This window comes from Fundulus heteroclitus, unplaced genomic scaffold, assembly GCF_011125445.2.
Source record: "Fundulus heteroclitus isolate FHET01 unplaced genomic scaffold, MU-UCD_Fhet_4.1 scaffold_65, whole genome shotgun sequence".
Classification (NCBI taxonomy): domain Eukaryota; kingdom Metazoa; phylum Chordata; class Actinopteri; order Cyprinodontiformes; family Fundulidae; genus Fundulus; species Fundulus heteroclitus.
Window position 1 is genome coordinate 674,996 of NW_023397088.1, and position 7,519 is coordinate 682,514.

Here is a 7,519-nt window from a genome sequence, read left to right on the forward strand (position 1 = left end):
TGCTTTCTTTAACTTGTTGTTTATTTTATATTGATTTATTGATCTTGATTTATTGATATTGATTTATTGATGTTGATTTATTGACATTGATCAGATTTCCATCTCTGGGTTAAGCGTTTCTTTTCTCTAATCAGTAACAGCTTCATGTTCTACATCACAGAACTATGTTCACTAAAGCAACACTTTTTAGAACCAAGTTAATGATGGAAAAGGACAATAATATGTTGAGATGACTGTTAACAGTGAAGCAAACAGAACCAGAACTGTTGTGGGAACTGAGCGGGTCCAGAACGGTGCCTCCTTCCTGTTTTCCCTCCTTTCATGCCAACAGCAGCGTGCTGTGTGTTTTCTCCCTGGCCATAAATGCCCTCATGGTGGCCCACAGCCCTCTAGATCTCAACCTGCAGCAGCACTGAGCCACCAAACGTCTCAGCAAATTCCTGCATGTAGTGGAAGTTCAGCACTGAGCAAATATTCTCCCTGGGTCCAAAAAACAGCCAAAGTTCTGGTTTCACCGCAGCATTTCCACCGTTCTCCAAGATCTCAGTCCAGACTCACCGCAGATCTGATCCTTGTTAAGGTTTAGAGATTAAAAAGTTAAAGGCCAACCGAGCAGCACCACAGAACTCACTGGTAGAAACTGGATTCTACTGAACAACCTCAACCTGCAGTCGGGTTCCTGAGCCCGCTCCAGGGTCCGACTCCTACAGAACCGCCTGGAACCAAAACGTCTTTAAATGAAACTCTGTTAGGACTGTAAACTTTTCTGCAGTAAAAGCCCATTCTCTAGTTTCTAAGGTTCTGTTTTAATGAGCCTTTCATGGACCACGGTACCTTGATCCATAACAGAACCACGGCTGCTGCTTCTTCTCTGGGTTCTGCTGGGTTCTGGTGTCGTGTGATGACTGCAGCTCTGTGATGTCCTCACAGTCTGATTTCTAAATGATGAACAATGACAAGCGGTCGGCTCTTTGGCCAAATCTCCATCTGGCTTCATGTTGAGCTGCTGGAACTGGGCTAGAAAAGCTGAAGGATGGAAACATTTCTGAGAGCCTCCATGTTGCTTTGCTCCCCATTCTAGAAGCTCCCAGCTTTCAGCTTCCTCTGACTCCCAGAAGCAGAGATTTCTATTTGCTGGATTAAAGATGGAGTTTTATCTAACATCAGGGCTGTTAGAACTGCAGCTCTTCTCTTCCTAAAATGCAGCGTCTTATTTCTAACGGTTCTACCTTCAGACTTCAGAGTCTCCCTTCAGTCCAACTCTGCAGTCTGCTCACTGCTCAGAGAAAACCTTCAACTGCTTCTGCTGCTAGGAAAGTTTACACACCATCAAAGCTGAGCACATTCATTTTCTCTGGCTTTTCATCCACACATCAGCTGCTCAACATCCATCACCTGCTGCAGAGTCCTGCTAGCAAACTTAGTTACAATACAGGCCCCTGCTAAAGTATTCACACCCCATTAAACTTTGTCTCATTTTATCAGCTGACCACCACAAACTGCTGATTTTATTGGGATTTTATTTGGCAGATCAACACAAAGCAGCACATCCAGGCTCATTAGTGGAAACTTTTTCACACTCAATAACTTTATCTAATAAAACTGAAAATGTCTCATCAGTCCACAGAATCTTTCCCCAAAAGTCTTGATGATCATCAAGATGTTTTTGGTAAATGTGAGGCGGGTCTTTGGGTTCTTCTGGGTCAGCAGTGGTTCTGGTCTTGGACCTCTCCCATGGAGGCCATTTTTCCCAGTTTCTCTCTAATTGTTGAATCCTGACCTCTGACCTTAACTGAGGCAGTGAGTCCTGCAGAGCTTCAGATGTTGTTCTGGTTCCTCTGGGACCTCCTGGATGAGTCCTTGTTAAATCACTCAGTCATTTAGATTTTACTCAGATTTTTATGCTAGATGTGCTTCGTTCCACCGGCTCGTTTTTTAGCTCGGCTTTTTTCACTTCATTCCACTATTCAGTTTAGAGCATTTTAGGATTCTAGATTCAAACTAAAGACAGCTGACCACACGGAGAATTGTGATTTTCTGGTTAAATTTCATGTGGGAAACATTTATAAATTTGCTAAAATTGAATGTTTTGGCCTCTTTTAATGTTTTGTTCCCCCACGTGTTAAAATGACTGCTATGCTGGTTAAGGCTAGTGTCTCGTGTTTTGTATTAAACGATTGCCTTTCTCCTTGATCTGACTTTCTAGCTTTATTCATTTGTATCAGTCTGTTGAATATTTCTCCATCATTATTCTTCTGGTGCTTCAATTTGCAGACGGTCCCTAAGCATCTGCGGAGCAGCGAGCTCTGCATAGAGTCCAATGTAATTCTCCCAGCGCGGTGGGAGACTCGTTTTGAGGAAACTACGATTGTAGCTCACTGTCTGCCTTGCTGTGGTTGCAGAGAGGTGTCGCTTTGTAGAAGAAATGATCCTCCGATGAGTTCTTGACCCGGAAAAGCCCAATCTGTGAATATCTTTCTAACTTTAGCGAAGTGATGTGAACTGGCTCCGCCGTCTGTTGCTCCGCATCTAGAAACCCTGCGTGCTGCGGTGACGTCACAGACTCGGTGCTCGTTAACCGCCAGATGATTAACAGGAAATCAGTTCTTGAAATGAATAAACGCTTGTGTCCATTTCCTCGTTTTCTCCGTCAAAGTAAACTTTGTTGTTAAGCAGCTTCCATGAATTTGGGGCGTCTGCAGGATTCTATGTGGAGGCGGCGCACAAACCATCAGCGCACCTGAGCCACACCAACACTACTCCTACCACATGATGCGTGTGGCGCACAGAAACAGCGCATCCATCCACACCATGGCCCAGTGCGCACCACGTGACGCACGCTCTCACCAACAAACGTAGAGATATGCCCACACAGCTGATTTCTAAGCAGTGATGCCAGGAACGCGTTACTTAGTAGCGCGTTACTCTATTGTGCCTACTTTTTTAATGAAGATCAAACAAACGCGTTACTTTTTCCAAACTAGTAATCAGATTAAAATTCCTTATCCAATCCACTCTACGTTACTTTTTTGGTGATTTTACTTTGGGGGGAAAATGGTTTGCTTCTCTGAGAGTGACGTTGCGTCACCTCCACCACACGAGGAAAGACGCAACCGGTGACACACACGTCAATAACAATGCAGGGAGAGGAAAGGTGTGCGTTTTCCAGCTGGAAATATAGTCCTTACTTTGAGTTTGTGTCATCTAAAGATGATAATATCAAGGTTGGTTGTACTCTCTGTGCTGGTGACAAAGTGTTATCCAGCTTCAAAAACACGACGTCAAACCTGAAGTAACCTTTGACCTCACAGCACAGCGCAGTCAAACTAAGCGGCTTTGACTGCAGGTGGTTCCAAGCAAAGAGCCGTGACTGCAGGAGGGCCCCTGCCAGCCAAACAACAAAAGCTGCACTTCGCTGCCAAAGCAGTAAGTGGTGGAGAGCTGAAGAAGTTGGTTGGGCGATATGTTGTTGAAGAAATGCTGCCCTTAAACACTGTTGATTGGCCCTCGTTTGGTGCCGTCATAAACCAGATTCCTACCACTATCAGTGCCGAGCTGCCCCACACAACATCCTTTTCATCTGACCTGGAGAAGGAGAATGCAGAGATGGAGAGAAGTCTAAAAGCTGCGCTGAAAGATGTCCACTTTGTTTCCACTGCTGCTGATATCTGGTCTGCTAACAACAGAAGCTATCTGGGCCTAACGCTCCACTGGATCAGTAAATCCACATCGGAGCGCAACAAGGCTGCATCAGCATGTCGGAGAATTCACGGTAGACACACGTATGATGTGATCGCTGCAGAAATGGAAAACATCCACTCTTCTTATGGATTACTCAACAAAGTAGCTGCAACAGTGACCGATAACGGATCCAACTTTGTTAAAGCGTTTCAAGTTTATCGGCCAGCTGAAGAGTCTGATGATGATGAGGAGGAGGAGACGGGGGAGGAAGAGTCCACTTCCACAGACGATGCTGTCATTTTCTGGGATGTGTCAGAAATCCTCTCAGCTGAGAACCAAAGTGACGGCCAGCTGTGTCTCCCACCCCACCGCAGATGTGCTTCACACACCATAAACATCATTTCCACCAATGATGTGGAGAAATATTTAACAAGCAATGCAGAGAGCAAGGCTGTGTTCAGGAGCAGCAACATGCACAGCTCTCTGGACCAAATCAAGGAGATCTAGCCTTGCATCAGAAGCAGTGGAGGAAGTCAGTGAAAGAAAGCTGCTGCTACCAACATCCACAAGGTGGAATTCATTTTCTGATGCTGTGAATAGAATCATAGAAATGCCCATGAGTGAGCTGAACATGCTGTGCACCAAGCTGGGAGTTAAGTGTTTCAGAGACAAAGAGTAGCAGTTCCTCCATGAATACTGCTCTGTCATGAAGCCTATGACTGCAGCCCTAGACATTCTGCAAGGTGACTGCCCATGTGGGACTTTACTGGCCACACTTGAAGTCCTGATGCAGAGGACCCTGGCAGGTAAAGATGTCCTCTCCAGGATGACTGCAGGCCTTCCAGATGCCACAGTGAAGGCATGTTCCATCTTACACTGCTAATCAATATGGAACAGAATATTCAGTGTCATTGCAATTCTGGGATAAGAAGATAAAATGAATACAAATTTTAATAAGTAACCTAAAACAAAATTTGATCCATGATGCTGATCCCACAGTACAAGTAATACATTGAAATTACTTTTTGGCCTTATAGCCATAAACATACAGAATTTATTATATTTTTCAGGCTATCCATATTGGTTTTGCTGCTGTGCTGGATGACAAAGATGATCTTCTCACAGCTGCCAGTTGTCCAACATTTAAACTTGGATGGCTTAGAGCTGCAGGTAGGAAGGATCTGGTAAAAGAACTTCTACCAACTGCTCCTGCTGCACAGAGTCCTCCAGGTGTGGCCTCCACATCTGCCAGCCAAGGTGAGATGGACTTTTTCTCCTTTGAGGTGGGGCCAGAGGATGACACCTACTCTGCAGAAAAGGAAGTCATGGACTACCTGAGCTCAGCATATGACCTTCACATTCTGCATCAGTTTTCAAACAGAAAGAATATTTTCTTGAAGTATAACACTCCAACCCCATCAAGTGCTCCTGTGGAGCGGCTTTTCAGTCTTGGAGGTTTGCTGCTCACGCCTAGGAGAAATAGACTTTCTGATAAGACGTTTGAAAAACTTCTGTTAATGAGCTACAACCACTGGTTCAATGGCACCACTCCACTGTTTCACTTCTAGCCATTACAGAATAAAAATAAAACAAAGAAACAAATGCAGACCATAGAGGTTACATTTGGTGTTATAAGCTGTTGCTCTTTTGTATAACCACACTTTGCTGCTCTAATGCTGTAAATAACAGGTTCAGTGTAAAAAATGTATTGTAAATTTATGAGTTTGACTTTATGTTCTTACTCAGTCTAATTAGCTCAACTGGTGTGTTGCTCTCGGCTCGGTCTATCAGTGTGAGTGTTTATGCTCACTGGCGGTGACCTGATACAAAGCGCCACCATGTGGTAAGAGGTAATAACTACAGTTTTGTTCTCTTTTTATTTTAAATTACATACATGGGTCTGGTAAACATGTGGGTTACAGTAAATAATAAAGTAATTTGTAATCTAACTCAGTTACTTTTATATTTAAGTAATCAGTCTTGTAACTTAGTTACTTTTCAAAGGAATAATCAGTAATCAGATTACTTTTCCTAAGTAACTGTTTCTAACACATTGCAAAAGGAAGAAAAGTGCTAAGCCTTCACACACGGGTTAAATCCTAACCCACAGCTTAACTCCTAACCCTGATCTGCGTGATCAAGTCTGCGTGATGCTGGTGAGAAGGAGGACTGCCATTCCCAGGTTGGGGCGCTGTGTCTGTGACATCCAGAGGAGCAGCTGAAGCCACAACATTCGCTTCATTTCTGCTCTCTGGAAAACCTTTCAACCACATTTAACAACTTAAAAGTCAGTTTTTATTTTTAGTTAGCTTCACTGCACAGTCACAGTGAGCTCATGGAAAAAGCCTCAGTCAGCAGAAAAGTAAATTCACTAATTAAATGTTACAAAGGACAGGTGTAGGTTTAGCCATAAAAGACAATTTCTAACAGTTTCTTCACAGTTTTGGTCATAATAAAGGGAAAAATCATTAAAAAGTAAATAATTCTGCTCAGACTCTTTAAATCACAGTAAATCATGTAGGGTAGCAGCCGTCCAGCTGCAGACCCACTGAATGGTTTTCTTTCCTCACCATCTCCAGTGTTAGAAGACCGGCCAAGTTGGTTTCTGCAGCGCAGCGCCAAACTGTGTCCTTGCACCAGTGGAGATTATTTCCTGTTGTCCTGCTCAGGATTTAGATATCAGTTGCTTTTATTGATGATCAGCATTCTCAATAAATCACCTGGATAACAATGACAGGTGAACAGCGACGTTCAGAGAGAAGCCATTTATTTCACTAATAACACACTTTACCGCTGATGAACACAGAGAAATACCTTTCCACTCCTTTCTGTGGAAAAAGGAGCTCCTTCATATTCCTGAGCTCTGCACTTTGTTACAGAATTTACATTTTAAAAAGATTTTTCTAAGTTACCTTTGGACTTATTTTGATGATTAAAAGGCTCCAGGTGAACATTACTATATGAAAACAATGAGCAGGTTTCATGTTTTGAGGCAATTTCCTGACCCACATGCAGAATGACACAGAGAGCAGTTAAAGTGAAGAAGGTTTATTTCCAAAGATTCAGTAAAGGAGTCAAATCCACCAAGGTGAGCTCAGCATTTCCAGAATGCGCTTCGGGTTGGTCTACAGAGGAGAGAGATGAGTTAAGAGTCCGTAAGGGGGCAGAAAATGACAGGAGGAGAGGACTGACTCTGCTGTAGTTGGTAAGAGCGGGGAGGGAGTTAGGATTCAGTGTTGGTGGAGAGGGAATGCTCCAGGGTCCCAGAGAACCACAGTCACTTCCGCTAAGGTTGCTTTCTTGGGGGTGAGCAACAGGCTGGAGAGCGGGCAGACAGGTAAAGGAGACTGAGGACACCACAAAGCTGCAACGGCAGCACACAAGTCTTCTTTGAGAGCAACCTGAAGGTAAGCAGCGATCATCACAAAGAGTCTGAAACACAGGAAGGAACAATCCTGAGACCAAGATCAGAAATGCAGAAATTCCCCCAGAAAAGCCACTAAGACTGGAGAAGTGTCTGGGAACACCATCATAGGTAATCATCCGGCGAAGAGTGATGATCCTGCAGCTCCTTTTAAGCCCCAGTCAGCCTGATCAGGAGATTTGCTCCAGGTGTGCAGGATCCAGAGCTGACGGGACTCTCCAGCAGAGATCTTCTCTGAAACAGGAACTCTCACTCACACAAGGAACCAAACACAGCAGAATCCTAACAGCACGTGTGCCTTTACAGTAAAGCTGCCTACTGATAGAGTGCAAGGTGATGAAACATCCTACTGCCCTCCACACACACCTTAAAAATCAATCCGGCGCCACTGATATTAGGAGGATTGTGAAAATC